General features: G+C 42.6%; 1 protein-coding gene across 2 annotated transcripts in view; it reads right to left on the bottom strand.

Annotated features, from left to right (window-relative positions):
• LOC122809295 overlaps positions 1-16,680 on the bottom strand; it is a 328,407-nt gene that overhangs the window by 115,540 nt on the left and 196,187 nt on the right. The gene's annotated exons all lie outside the window — the stretch shown is intronic.

Here is a 16,680-nt window from a genome sequence, read left to right as displayed (position 1 = left end):
GTGCAGCCTACCTGTAACTCATTGGACACACAGACAAGTTAGCACCGATAAGCCCAGGTCTGTCGGATGTGTTTCTGCCTGTTATGTATCTGTTAATGTGTATATGATGGTATGTCATACTATGTATTGTCCATATACAACCATTACATCCCCCATTACCATACTGTACATGAATGGGGTTGTTCTGCATGTAACTTGTAACCTGGAACACACCTCGCCCTAAACACTGTGTGATGTGTGCAATGAAAGCCACACAGTTCAGTAGCACTACATACCTAGGTAGTGGTCTAGTCCCAGTGTTGCCAAGTAAGAGTGTGCATGTATATGGATGGGTCTACATCAGGTTGCAGATTATACATGTCCCAGTGGGTCACCTGTCCATGTGGCACAGGCAATAACTGTTATACAAACCTGTGACATGTGCTCAACTGTACCCTGGATATGTCACAGCCATGGTGTCACCACAGTGCCATACCCCTTGTGGAATATGACTGCAAACCATCCTCCTGCTGACACATGTACACCTACAACACAAATGAATAACATTATGGAAACCACAATCACCCAGTGTTGCTAACAGCTATAATGCATCATTGCTGGCCGGCTACACTACCTGACATGTATGCATTAAACATTACTCCTGACAACATGTTACACTGCAATACATTGGTACACAGTTGTACAGTCACCATGTGCATCAGAACCATATTAGCCTGTCCCTGCATCGATGTTATAGATGACAGGGATGTGACACTGGTATCATCATATGCACAGGGTGTGTTGTTGGTTTGCCAGAGGCCGAAGATGGGCCATACATTTGACACCATGTGTGTGGGTGAGGGGTGTAATTAGTTGAATTGGACATGGTGATGTGGTGTGTAGGTATGCAGTTGCCCTAGTTGTGTTCGTATAACATGTGGGTATGCATGCACACAGTTCTGCCATGTGGCTGCCTTATACAGGTGTTTATAGACAGCTGCAGACCATACCTGGCAGGGTGTGCAGTTCACCTCCTCCAGCCATGGACACATGGACTGTGCCTGCAAGGGGTTCCATGGACACATCCAGGTACAGGCCTCGATGTTCTACTCTCCCCTGATGATGATAGATGTCTGCTGGAACCAGGTCCCTCATGGGTCTGGCCAGGACCACATGCTCATGGCTTGCTGTAATGTGATGTGGACAGCACCCCCCTGCAGTGCTGGGGCTGGTACTGCCACTACAGGAGCACCTTGGTGCCCTAGCACATCCACGTTGACCACCAGCTTTTGGTGTTGCTGGCCTACGTCCATGCTGCCATAGCCACACTCCAACCACATGTTCAAGCATGGACAAATCACAGTCGATGAGGCTCATCATCTCACCAAACTGTCTATCCATGACCTCGGTATGAGCACAGAGGGCACCACACAGTTCACGGAAATTGTCGCTTTCAGGTGTGAGAGCAGCCCTCTGCAGTCTCAGGCCCTGTCTGGTGTACAGTTCCATACGTGCCTGCACCCTGATGACAACCTGAAACATGCGCCTGGTGGTACCAGTTGTGGCACTTCTGCCACTGTGCACTGCCATTAACTGCCAACTGTCCCTCAGCTATGTCCACTGGTGATGGGGTATGTATAGGCACCTGAACTGTGTGTGCAGACTGGGGTGGCTAAGAGGGGGATGTCAAAATGTGTGCTGTTTCCCCCCTGACCCCCCCACCTGTACCTTAACAGTACTATCTATCATCATCTTGTGTCTGTATGGACACCAACATCAGACTGCATGCAACTGTGGGGAAAATAGAAATGCACTTTAAGACCTGTACACCATTGCATAACTATACACACACACACACACACACACACACACACACACATACACACACACACACTCTGTTATTTTACAGACAGTCCCACGCTTATTCCCAAGTTCCCATCCCCCATCACACTTGGTAACATACACTCATTAATTCCACTCATTAACGTATCATTCCTCTAAATGCTTAAACAAGTGATCACAACGCAAGACCTGTTACTCCATTACCTCCTTGAGTGGAGTAGGTTTTACATGGCCTCACTGCTGTCATTCAGTGTTCACCCTGTGTATGTCCAGACATCATGAGCATGGCCCCTATATGTGAGGGGCTACTACATTCACTCCATAATGTCAAGCACTGGAGTGTCATATGTAAGTATTACTCAGTACATGCCAGATATGCTGCTCAATCAACCTATCAAGTGACAAATGTAATATATGGATACACTCCCTTGTGTTACCTGGTATATCTGTAGTGCTGCATACATGGGTTGTTGTTCACCTTTCTGCCGAATGCGATATTAAGGGTATACCTGGTGTCTGCTTTCCCTCCCAATGCATGTTGCATGCTACAGACCTTATTATATTATCAGCTGTCCTGTGATTACTTATCAGACAAGTATTCCTGGTGTGTCATGTGTCAGTCCATGTCCATGTACTGCATGATCCCAAAGGGAAGTACTGCCATATGAACAACCCCACAATCACACATGTGCATACCTGGACACCCACACAAACACACACACATGCAAACACACATCCTACATGCATCAACCTCCCTCCACTTCACCAGATTGAACCTACAGACAGAATAGCCACTCACCCATACACACACACACACACACACACACACACACACACACATACATGTGAGGTTGCAGAAAGATAGTACACACAGTCCTCCCATTACCCATCTGTCAGCATGCATAACATATGGTACACAACAGCATGCAGTGCAGATATAGTCAATCCATGCTAGCAACAGTATACATGTGCGTGATGCATGGGCTGTGTTAGAAGGTGATGCCCCTTCCCCTGGAAACCACTGCATCCATGTACACAGTAATGCTGTGCACATGCTCTGCACCCTGCCATGCACTTTGCACCAAGCCTCACAGGTGTACAACCCATTGCTGAATGTGTAGTACTGTGTCAGTTCTGTCAGCTCTAATGCTCACAACCTCCAAGTTTTTCAGCAACACATACCTGGGATGATATGTGGACAGATGTCATTTGTGAATGCCTGATGTCTGGTTTACAGATCTTAACATCAGTGTACCATGTATGACCAATCTAATACTATTACACTGACAACCGTCAGGCCATACAATGACTATGGGGAGTGTACACACCCTTATTGATATGAAGCACCCTTCCTTGATCTGCCATGGGACTACATCACCACATATATTAACAGTACATGAGCCTGATATGTGACATATGTCCTGTACATTCACATGCAGTGTTTACGAAATGTGTTAGGTGTGCGGATGCTGACCATAATGCATACACTCCGTGTGTGCATATGTGTGCACACCCTTATCATGACGGTTTGTTGCACCTATTGTGTGTACTACAGCAGTCACTATTCCTGGCAGGGGTATACTAGCATGGGCCATCTGCATTTGCCAATGTATGGTCAGTCTGCCCTACACATGTCCCCCAACTCTGCATGATTGCAAGGTCTATTCATGTGCACATCCCTTGGTGTTCACACACTGCCATCACTATTGCTGTGGGGGTAGAGTTGCATCTGACACAGTTCCTGAACCTGACTGTGTGCAGATACAGCCATTCTTAGCATCCTTAGGATCCCTGCTGCAGTGCACTGGTGTGTCATGCTGACACCCCCTCCCCACCTTCAGCCTTTTTGCAGATGCTTGACAAGTATGGCCTACATATGTGTGTCAGTTTGCAGTGTCCCATACACTGAACACCACATGTTACAGCCTAGTCCCAGCTAATAATGTGGACCACAGTAATACGTTATGCCATAGTGTGCATCTGTAACAGTTGCCATTGTAATACTGGTATATACACTTTTGTTGCACTGTATAAGAGTGATGTTTTACACATGTCCCTACTGTAGACCATGTGTCCCGCTATTATGTTAATCCTTGTGGACACATTAAGCAATGGCAGGATGTTAGTCATCTTGCAGGTGTCTGACATACCCCTCCAATACCCCATCATGGTCACCACTGTGATGCAGTGCATTTAACACAACAGTACATGAATATGTACAGCATGCATTATGGGTAGGAGTGTTAGATGTGTGCATGCAATATACCATAGCTATTACATGCCTGTTGTATTGGCAAGCATCAACATAAACCATACTCACCAGCTACAGACTGCTGCCTTGGTGGTTTACCAGAGGGACCTACATAAGAGTGTGAGAGATGCGATGTCAGTGGCCACAGCTGTGGAATTGCTACAGGGTGGGTGCAGCATTACAGTACATCAACAGTACAAGTCCACAATACTACCAATTAGGCACACCTCTTTTTTACTTCTATGCAGCAACAAACTATATATATGACATGTCAAATATGCATGATTTACCTGTACAGATGTGGAAGCATATGCAACAATGGTCTACTGATGTGCTGTAGCCTTACCTGCATGCTCCTCAACCAGTGTCTGGGTAGCACCCACCTCCACAATGGTGTCTGGCAGTTGTTGGTTGTGCGGATGGGAAGGTGCCACAAGGCTAGTGAGGAGCTCCTCAACACATGTCAGGAGGGGATGGATGGCATGACCCCCCCCCCCTGTTGTGAGTTGACCCCTCTGGACTGCAGCAGCACGCTGACAGGCTTTGCAAAGCAAGTCAGAACAATGATGCCGGACCTGCTCATAACTGCAGTTATGCAGTCCGACATCATTGACCTTGTGGACTAGGTAGTTCCAAAAGGCAGTCCACTCCTGCTGCTCATGGGTGGCCCTGCCAAACAGGACAGGGTAGTGCTGTATGAGGTAGTTTATCACTATGTCATTCTCAGCCACTGAATATGCAGGTAGGTGTCCATGGGACATCTTACCTGAAAGGCATAAAGATGGAAACAGGTCTGAGCAACTTATACAGCAAGGTTACTATAGTTCATAATACACATCTCTGTCACCCCCCACCATATCAGTGACAACAAACTGTTCACATAACTCAATAGGTATGGCTACAGCTTACCTACCTGTGGGACATGTATTGTACCACATTGTGTGCTATGTGTTTGTAGCCATGTTCCCTGTGTGGACACTATCATTGCTGGCCTGTTACGGGTTATTCACCTGCATATCATTGTCAGGGCCACTCTGGTTCCATATATGCATGCTTGCTATGTGATTGCTGCACATCTGACATTCTGTATTATTTGGTATATCTATGCATGCTGTTGGACATGTTCTGGAATTCTGTAGACTATTACTACCCACATATGTCCTATAACAGTGACACAATAGCATGTTTAGGGAATATTTGCCAGCAGAACTACCTCTCCAACCTCATCTGGCCATGTTACCAGGCCACATTACATGTGAGACCCACCCTGGGGCCTCCTCATCTACTGGTCCAGCACTACCTTCAAGTGGAACCACCTCAGCGGATGTTGTTCCCCCTGGGGGGCACACACAGACATGATCCTGTCACCCGAGGTCAGGTCCAGGGTCTGTTCCATAGTGGGCTCAACAGACACATGTGGGATGTGCTACATCACCTTGAGGCACTCAGTACACATTCACAAGGTCCACATGCTCCTGCTCAGCCTCCAGGCCAGGCACCTTCAGGGCCGTGGATTGCTGTTGTGAGTAGCAATGGATGGGTGACTTGTTTCCATATGGGGGCCCATAGAGCTTCTGCATCACAGACCACACACACCATCCAGGGTGTTTACCCACCAAATCTGTCATATACCACCCCTGTAGGCTGTCCTCTATATCTAATAACCTGGACCACCTCCACAAATATACCTGCCATCCTTCCCCATATTCCCATTCCCTACTTCACAGACAAGGGCAATGTGGTCCCAACAAGGGGTTCACATGTGACAAACCCATCCATGTTGTACACACAGCTGTATATATGTGTGTGTATTGCTATCTATACTGTTTCCTCACACATAGCATGCAACACTGTGGTGGTAATATAGGGGACATGTATTTACATACAAATATGTGTGTGTGTGTGTGTTTGTATATATGTAAATATGTGCATATATACATATATATATATATATATATATATATATATGTGTGTATATATATATATGTGTGTGTGTGTGTGTGTGTGTGTGTGTGTGTGTGTGTGTATGTTGTATATATGTGTTTATATGTATGTCTACATATGGGTATATGTATATCTGTAGACATACATGTAGATATATATATATATATATATATATATATAGATAGATATATATATATATGTATGTACACATATACATACCTATATATGGGGTACATTCAGACATCAGGTCCACAATCTCAAAACACCTTCCTGCACAGCTGCACTGTTCTGCCTTGCTACAGCACAGACAGGTGCCACATATGGACACAGCCTAACATTAGGGGGGCATATATAGGGCCAGATTGCAGGTAAACCTATTACACACCTATGGCATTTCAGCATGCTACAATACATGTTAACCTGAGTGTCCTGCAAGTGGTGGGCACTTGAATGCATGCATCTGTCATTATGGCATTACTTTCACCACCAGCTATTGGCCACAGTAATATACATCCCTTCCATTACACACCACACACTACATTGGCTTACATCTTGTCAATCAGTGCTGCTCTACACAGTTGACGGGTATGGCCCACTACCCACAGGGAGAGACTCTAATGTCCATAGCAGTTGTTCAGCTGAAGATCATTAAAACAGCAACACCTGATGGCACATGTATATCATTCCACATCATCTACCCCAGTATTATGGACCAAGTACTACAGTCAGTTACATGCATATATACTTCACATACCTGTTGTGGGGGTGAGGTCTGTTGTGGATATTGGCCTTGTAGGAGGTAATTTTTTTCTTCCTTAGCCTGTTTCCTTTGTTTTCTTTTTTGGTGTTGTGGTTCTGAATCTGTTTTCTGTTTGTTTTCTCTTTCTCTCTCTCTGTCTCTGTCTCTCTCTCTCTCTCTCTCTCTCTCTCTCTCTCTCTCTCTCTCTCTCTCTCCAGTAAATGGATTGAGCTGCTTGGAATAGATTGCAGCATGGCTTTTGTGGGTGATGCACATGATCAGGTGATGGCCTCTGCACCATCCAGTGTCCTCCACTTGCTACCTGCATGCAGCATTCTGTGTAGTACTTCCAAGTACCACTGTCATGGCAACCCACTACTATAAATCCCTACATCATATGGGCATGGTCCCTTTACCTTTCTTTTATGGTGGACATCCTTCCTGTGTGTGGGCAGCAGTGTTACAGATAGCAGGTAGCAATGCCTCTTACAAGAGAACTTGCACACTGAGGCCAGCTACATATTTGTATGAAGTTCCAGAACTACAAACAGAGTGTGAGTACTGTTGTTGTATGCATTGTATAGCACCAGTTTTACAAGGTTTGTGTGCACATACTAGTTTAACATGGACTGCAGTCTGTCTGCATAGCTCTCAATTGTGTGCCTATCCACTTGATGGCCAGAGGTGTGCATGTTATGTTTTGCCTGTCTACCACATAGGTATTGTGTCAGATATATCACTGGCTGTGTGTGTGTGTTGAGTGCTATCAGTACATGGCTACATCCATTTGTGTTTCTGACTTCATATTCTTGACTAAGGGTATGTTGCAGACTATCCTGTAACACCAGCTACTTGCTTAGTGTATGACAACACTATTTCACATTTGGGCCTGTGTTTCAGCCTCTGTTCTCCACCTACATACCAGGCTTTGTCCATATGACATGCTGTTAGGGGTTGTTATGTAGTGGCCTGTGAGTATGTCATGCTGCTATTCCTGCCATCATTCCACTGCTATTGTGGCCCCCACACATATTGTGGGGTTGGGTCCATATATGTGTGGGCTTCATCTGCACAATACATGTGTGCCCTTATGCAGTCCAGAGGCCAGTGTATGTGACAGTGGTATATGGCCCTGTGTGTCAGTTTATGGGGGGATGCACCATAACTAGCCTGTTACAACATGTGAGGGGTATCAGGGGTAAGCTGCCTTAAGGTATCTGGATGTACATTACTATACAATTCACCTTGGGTAAATGCAGGTCTACTGCTTCCTGCAATACAGACTGTTCTGTTTGTCATTGTGATTGTGATGGTTTCAGTTATGCCTCATTATTATAACAGATACATCACATTGCCTCATCTGAGGTCTTTACCCCCTAGGGATTGTGTACAGAGTATAGATAGAGGCTGCTAGACTATACATCTGCATTACTTACTGTTGATTGATTGTTATCCTGTGGCCTAGTCTATCTTTACTGTCACACTACTTGAAGGCCTTAGCCTGGACAGCAACATATTTTATGCTTTCCGGAATACTGTATTAAATTATCTGTTTGACAGTTGCATTAGTCTGTTTATATGTATTTCAGAGTCTAAACAGCTATATGGCATGGCATATACAACTGTAATAGTACACAAATAAAGCTTTCTCATGAATGCAAACCTGTGTGTGGTGTTATATACTTTGACCTCTCTGTGAGTATCTGTTGCAGGCAACAAATGTCTTTTGTATAGGTGACTCATACAGTGTCCAGTTGATAAGGTGGCAACTGTAGGCATACTGGCTGTTCCAAATGGTGTGCACTCTCTAAATGTGTATCTTCCTATACATATATGTGTGTGTGTATGTGTAGTTACATATATATATATATATATATATATATATATATATATATATATATGTGTGTGTGTGTGTATCTGCATATATGTGTCTGTGTATATGTATCTTAGGGATGTTTATTGCTTCCACATTGTATATTATCTATGGTAGCCAGACTATACTGCATGATATGTTATTCATACCAGCCTGTTAACATCTTGTGCCCATGTTGTGCAGATCCTGGTTATGGGATTTGCAACAGTTGGTATTGTATTTCAGGGCAGACCTGTTTGGCTGGGGGGGGGTATATCAATACATACAAGATGTATGTTTCTTGGGCCCCCTCACCCCCCATTAATGGTGCATGTGGTCGTATATGTATTTGTTATCTTCTCTTTTATATCTATAACTATTTATCTGTATATATATATATATATATATATATATATATATATATATATATATATATATATATATATATATATATATATATATATATATATATATATATATATATACATACATATATATATATATATATATATATATATATATATATATATATATATATATATATATATATATATATATATATATATATATATATATATATATATATATATATATATATATATATATATATATATATATATATATATATATATATATATATATATATATATATATATATATATATATATATATATATATATATATATATATATATATATATATATATATATATATATATATATATATATATATATACACACACACACACACACACACACACACACACACACACATCTACATGTATAAATGCATTTCCTGTACTGTTGAATGACTGTGCTGAATTATATGTTTGTGAAAACATCAGGGTTATGTATTTCTGACATGGCTTAGTGGTGCATTACTTTGGTTATAGTGTGCAGGGTCCTGGGTTCAAGCCTTACAGAGGCTGTTTATTTTGTTGCTGGGTAGAACAAGGGCCATTGGGTACATAGTGATTAAGGCACATTTAAGCAGCTGTAAGCAGGTTTATGTGGATGTAAGCACTGCTAACCTCCGGTTATGGTTTCTTATACTCAGCTTCTAAATTGCTTAACCTGTATAAGCATTGCTTACCCCCGCGCAAACAAGCTTAAATCTGCTTACTGTTGCTTAAAAGTGCTTACTCCCACAACCACTAATTTCTTTAAAAGAAATGAAAAAGGGTTGATAGGAAAGTGGTGAAAAAGGGGCACAAAGAAGGAACGACAGTAGGGGATATAGCTAGGGATTTGCAGGAAGGGTGTAGGGAAGGTCCATAGCTGCCCATTTCTTCTACAGCACCAGATGTGCATATACACTGAATTTGGAGATAGATTTGGACACTCATACCCCTGAGAGAAGGGCGAGGACAACAATAATATGTTATTAAGCCAATTAGACCAGATTACATGTGTCCAGTGGACATGTGTGCAAAATGGACAGCTATGTATGGGGCGATACTATCTTTTGGGAACAGAGTGCCCTTTTTTTCAGGTGCGAGTGGAATGTTGGGGAGGGATAGTGGGTATAAATATATATATATATATATATATATATATATATATATATATATATAGGTAGGTAGGTTGGGTAGGTTAACAGACAAGACAAACAAGATGCATGCAGGGTTGGTATATGACGCATGTGGGGGGTAAACTCCTTGATGTGGTGGGATGCTGGGAAATCAAAAGCCCATGAGCCCCCTAGTGGAAACAGTGGGACTGAGGTCCCCACCCATGGGCAGTCACCACTGCATCTTCACAGCCACAAAGGTGGCTATGCTGGGGGCAGAGTTGGAGAGTCAGGCCGTCCCTCTAGTCATAACACATGGCCCTTAAGTTGGTGTAGCAGATCTCCAAACTCCTTGTGGAGCTCGCACCATGTCCTGGACCTGGCGATGGGTGACAGTGTCCTGTCCATGCCCACTCCCAGGAGGGGGTGAGCCCCATCCCCTGAGGTGGTTCCACCTGAAGGTGGTGCAGGACCAGCAGACGAGGAGGTCTCGGAGTGGGCGCCAGACATGCTGGTGCCCGGTGCCACGGCCAGCTTAGGTGGGACAGGTGGGTCGGCTGAGACCCGCATTCCCATACATGCTATGGTGTTTATGTTTTTTCAACTTATGTGGGTTAGTAATAGTCAACACATTCCAGGATTAGGTATAACAGCATGCATAGATATTCCCATTAACCCATACACCAGATATGGAACAGTTGCATAGCAAACAGAACACATGCATATAAGGGACCACAGTGATAATTACAACAGCATGCAGGTACACTGATGGCACCATGCCACCAATGTGGGAGTATTTCAACATAGCACATGCATAGAAAAATATTTACATAATTATCGAACTATAGGACTTATGTCCCAACATTAGAGTTAAGCCAGCCCATAACAATTGAGTTGGGTATTTAGTTTATTGCTGCAGATATGGTGGTGAGGGGAAGATGTCAATTAACAACTAGTATAATCCTGTAGTTTACATTACTTTCCTAGTCAGTGCTGTTATCTGTACCTTACAAGTATTAGTATACTACCCTATTGCCTTACTTTGGACAGTGGTATGGTTGTCGACAACTATATACATGAACTGGTTTTACCTGCAGTATACACCTCTTACCTGGTATACCTGTGGAGGAATTGTTTGTTAACACTAGCTGTTTCTACACATCCTCCCAGATTCCAGGTTGATGTGATGCACATACCTGTCCATCCCTTTTTGCACAGACTATGGGCATGTCTTGACCACATGCAGGTGAACCAGGACATATTTCAACTATTGCCCTCTTAAACCTTTAGTGACTTACAACACTCTTATACAGGATTTCCTAGACAGTTATATTATGTAGCACAGTGTGAGTGAGAGTGATGAGTGATACCTTATTATTCAGAGCAACTGCAATACTAACAATGCCATACAATACCAGAGTAAACAGTACCAGTACAGGATATCAATCTCTTATTTCTTGGCACAGTGTTCATATCTGACAGACCTGTGAGAGCAATGTTTGTTAGCACTACCTGAATGCTGCCATACAAATTGCCAGATTCCACATCAGTATTATGCACATACATCTCACTCTGTTACTGTACACACTCTGGTCACAGCTTGACAACTTGGGGTGTAGATGGGCATACTTGGCTTATTACTCTCATAACATTTTGGGGAGTTTCTAGAGCGGCAGGTTTGTTCTCATAGATGTCTGACAATCAGTTGTATTTCTTGTTTGCTGCCTAAACGTCTGGGATCATCCCACTGATTTCCCAGGGGGACAGGATGACAGGCAGCAGATATGGGCCAATTTACTGGACATTCTGGACATATCTGTACAGTTGTGGGGTATGATTCTGTATGCAGCCTACTACTACTCCCAGGATTTGGACCATGGCTGTGTCTGCTAAAAATAAAACACTGTCCATCACAGCTGTGTGTGCTATATAGATATTGCTGTGTATCTCTTATCTGATTTCTGTCTATAATTCTCCTGTGGTTTTACATTCTGACCTGGTATTACAACACTCTAATACAGGATTTTCTAGACAGTTATATTGTGTAGCACAGTGTGGGTGACACTGATGACTAATACCTTATTATTCAGAGCAGCTACAACACTAACAATGCCATAAATACCAGAGTAAACAGTACCAGTACAGGGTATCAATCTTTTATTTCTAGGCACAGTGTTTGTATCTGACGGACCTGTGGGAGCAATGTTTGTTAGCACTACCTGAATGTTGCCACACAAATTACCAGATTCCACATCAGTATTATGCACATACATCTCACTATGTTACTGTACACACTCTGGTCCCAACCTAAACAACATGGGGGTGTTGATGGGACATACTTGGCTTATCGCTGTCATAACATTTTGAGGAATTGCTAGAGTGACAGGTTTGTCATCATAGATGTCTGACAATCAGTTGTATTTCTTGTTTGCTACCTAAACATCTTAGATCATCCCACTGATGTCCCAGGGGGACAGGGGGACAGGCAGCAGATATGGGCCAATTTACTGGACATCCTGGATAAGTCTGTATAGTTGTGAGGTATGATTCTGTATGCAACCTACTACCACTCCCAGGATTCAAACCATGGCTGTGTGTGCTATAAATACAACAGTTCACGTCTCAGTTGAGTGTGCTATTTGGATTTTGTTCGCTGTCTTTTCACTGTTTTCTGTCTATGTCTCTCTCAGTTGTACTACTTGACCTCTTGGGGTTACACCAGTCATATACAGACATTCCTACACATTTTATTTATGTTGCACAGTGTGGGTAACAGTGCTTAATACAACAGTACTATTAAGTGATTGCAAATCTACATTACCATATAATACCCAAGTCCAGCAGTTAGACCTTTATTGACAGGCTATTATGCTTTTATTTTCATACAACCTATATGAGACTCTTCCTGCCATATTCTCTGGTGTATGCAGTACATGCCTTAAACAATACAGGTTTTATAGAGGCAATTAACTTACTAGTATTTTTAGATTTATTTCCTGTGACAGTACCTGCAAGAGTATTACTAACCTGCCTCAAGTCGCAACCACTCCAAGTGACATCCATGGGCCTCCTGGTTCATAGCCTGCTCACTTGCCGCTGTGAAAGACATAAGAGGAATATTTAGCTATACCTATCCATAATATACATGAGCTGGCAATTATTAAACAGGTAATAAACTGATACTTACTTATGGCTGGGACCTCCCCTGTCCTCCTAGCCTCTTGGATCCACTGATCCAAAAGATCACCCTTTCACCACTTCAGGTCGGCATAGTGATGCCTGACCTGCTCACCATCTCGGGGTATGCCAGTGGCACTGGTGAGGTCACGGGTGAGATGGTCCCAGGCTTCTCCTTTGTATTGGGAACCCTGGTACTGGCCCTGCAGCAGTCTCATGTCATGGCCTTTCACAAGGAGTCCTGTCATGACTCTGGACCCCTGGATGCCCCAGCACTGTGCCCGAAAGCGCACACCCTCTCCCATTCCAGACATAGTGCCTTCAAGGGGAAGCTACAACCAGTTATGATATGTATTCCTGGCTGTTGGATTTTAATAGGGCCTTGGGGTTACACCAGTCATATACAGACATTCCTACACATTTTATTTATGTTGCACAGTGTGGGTAACAGTGCTTAATACAACAGTACTATTAAGTGATTGCAAATCTACATTACCATATGATACCCAAGTCCAGCAGTTAGACCTTTATTGACAGGCTATTATGCTTTTATTTTCATACAACCTATATGAGACTCTTCCTGCCATATTCTCTGGTGTATGCAGTACATGCCTTAAACAATACAGGTTTTATAGAGGCAATTAACTTACTAGTATTTTTAGATTTATTTCCTATGACAGTACCCGCAAGAGTATTACTAACCTGCCTCAAGTCGCAACCGCTCCAAGTGACATCCATGGGCCTCCTGGTTCATAGCCTGCTCATTTGCCACTGTGAAAGACATAAGAGGAATATTTAGCTATACCTATCCATAATATACATGAGCTGGCAATTATTAAACAGGTAATAAACTGATACTTACTTATGGCTGGGACCTCCCCTGTCCTCCTAGCCTCTTGGATCCACTAATCCAAGAGATCACCCTTTCACCACTTCTGGTCAGCATACTGATGCCTGACCTGCTCACCATCTTGGGGTATGCCAGTGGCACTGATGAGGTCACGGGTGAGATGGTCCCAGGCTTCTGCTTTGTATTGGGAACCCTGGTACTGGCCCTGCAGCAGTCTCATGTCATGGTCTTTCACAAGGAGTCCTGTCATGACTCTGGACTCCTGGATGCACCAGCACTGTGCCTGAAAGTGCACACCCTCTCTCATTCCAGACATAGTGCCTACAAGGGGAAGCTACAACCAGTTATGAGATGTATTCCTGGCCGTTGAGTATAAATAGGGCCAGTTTTCTGCACTTTTCCATGATTGGACAATTTTGAAAAGGCTAAACTATGGGCAAACCTGCTTACCTAAGGTTGGCATTGCTTAAAGGGGTTTACCAATGGGCAGACTGAGTTAGCTGGCCTACACATTGCTTACACCTACTAAGCTGGGCTGTGAAATGCTTAACATTGCTTAATATTTAAGCTGCATTATATTTGCATGTAGGTTGCATTATATTTGCATTGTGGCATTGATTAATTATTCATTACATGTTATATATGCATTTGGTATCAATGATTTATGTGTACGTACCCTGTATGTGGTCCTTGTATTTATTAGGGGCTTTCAACACTTTATTACAATGACACCTCACATCTGGGCTTAATGCAGTACTCCAGTTCACATATTTATGTTATGTAGTAGGTTATACAACATAAAACTGTATATAGATTCCTTTCACATGTCCAGTTTGAATTCCCTATAGTGAGGATCTGTTTGGTGATACCTCAGTCTTATGTACTGCTGTGATGGGTTAGTGGTTAACTACTATGACTATAGTGTACAGGGTCCTGGGCTCAGGACCTGCAAAAGCTGTTTATTCTGTTTCTGGCCAGAACAGCGGCTGATGCATACAGAGTGATTAAGGCACTTTTAAGCAATTGTAAGTGGGTTTTCATGAAGGTAAAAAGTTCTAACCTCCGGGTAAATATGCTTACAGAGAGTTAGCTTCAGTTTTGCTTAACCTGTGCGCGCATTGCTTACCCCCGCGCAAACGGGCTTACTACTGTTACATATGCTTACTTCCACTTACTACTGCTTACATATGGTTATTCCTGCTTACTACTGCTTAATAGTGCTTACACTTGCTTTCTAAAGCTTATTCCTGCTTACCACTGCACTAATTTAGACAGTAATGTCTACTGGTTCTTGGGAATGTGGTGGATTTGGAAACTGTATGGAGTTATCAGTCATTACACATTTTACCTTCCATTTGTATCTCTGATACCTGTGTACATATACTGTATGGGGCACTTTTGATTTTCTGTGGACTTTGCAACATTATGAAAATGACACCTCACAACTGCATTTAATGCAGTTCTCCAGTTCACAAATATATGTTCTAAATATATAAATGTTGTAAATATATGTTATCGTAGGTTATGCAACAAAATAAATTGATCATACAGTGATTTGACATGGAAAATGGATTGTACTGGAGTGGGACTCAAACCAGGAATGACTGCTCATAAGGCAAATGCACTGCCCACTACACTATTACTGTACTGTTTCATTTGCATATATCTTGCTTTTTATCCTCTTGTCCCATTTAAGCTGCATTAACTGTAGCTAAGTGATGGGCAAACCCGCATGCCTATGGTTAAATTTCATCTGCTTCATAAAAAAATTCTTTATATTTTATGTTTTAACTATTGCTCTTGTAAACATGGGGGGATGTTGCTGGGAGTATGCAAACACCTATGAGCGGTCTCGCTCATTCTATTCTTCATATTCTGCTGTTCTTCATTGCAGGGGAGTGTATATTCTGAGAGCTCTGTTCTCAGACAGGCCCCCTGCACTCGTACATGCTCCGTGTACGTTTAGGAGCTCAGGCAGCACACCTTCATTAATATTCATGGCGAGCTGCCATCCTGCTCCTAAATGGCCACTTCCATGCAGGACTAAGCTAGTCCTGCATGGAAGGATAGTGAATCTGGGGGTAAATCAGTCATAAAAACAGTCACCTAATGGAAGGTGAACTATAAGTCTGAATAAGCAACTGTATGCCAACATGAATAAAACTCTACTGTACCAAAACTGAATAAGCAACAGTAAGCTAACAAGAATAAAACTGTACTGTACCAAAACTGAATAAGCAACAGTCCTGCCAACATGAATAAAACTGTACTATACCAAAACTGAATAAGCAACAGTCCTGCTAACATGAATAAAGCTTTACTGTACCAAACTGAATAAGCAACAGTCCTGCCAACATGAATAAAACTCTACTGTACCAAAACTGAATATGCAACAGTATACAAATATGAATAAATCTATATTGTGCAAAAACTGAATAAGCAACGGTCTTGCCAACATGAATAAAGCTTTACTGTACCAAAATGAATAAGCAACGGTAAGCTAATATGAATAAAACTCTACTGTAGTAAAACCAAGC

The sequence above is a fragment of the Protopterus annectens genome, chromosome 8.part0, assembly GCF_019279795.1.
Source record: "Protopterus annectens isolate FY-2018-M chromosome 8.part0, PAN1.0, whole genome shotgun sequence".
In the NCBI taxonomy this organism is placed as follows: Eukaryota; Metazoa; Chordata; order Ceratodontiformes; family Protopteridae; genus Protopterus; species Protopterus annectens.
Note: the sequence above shows the minus strand (reverse complement) of the source record. Positions and strands in the feature narration are given on the sequence as shown.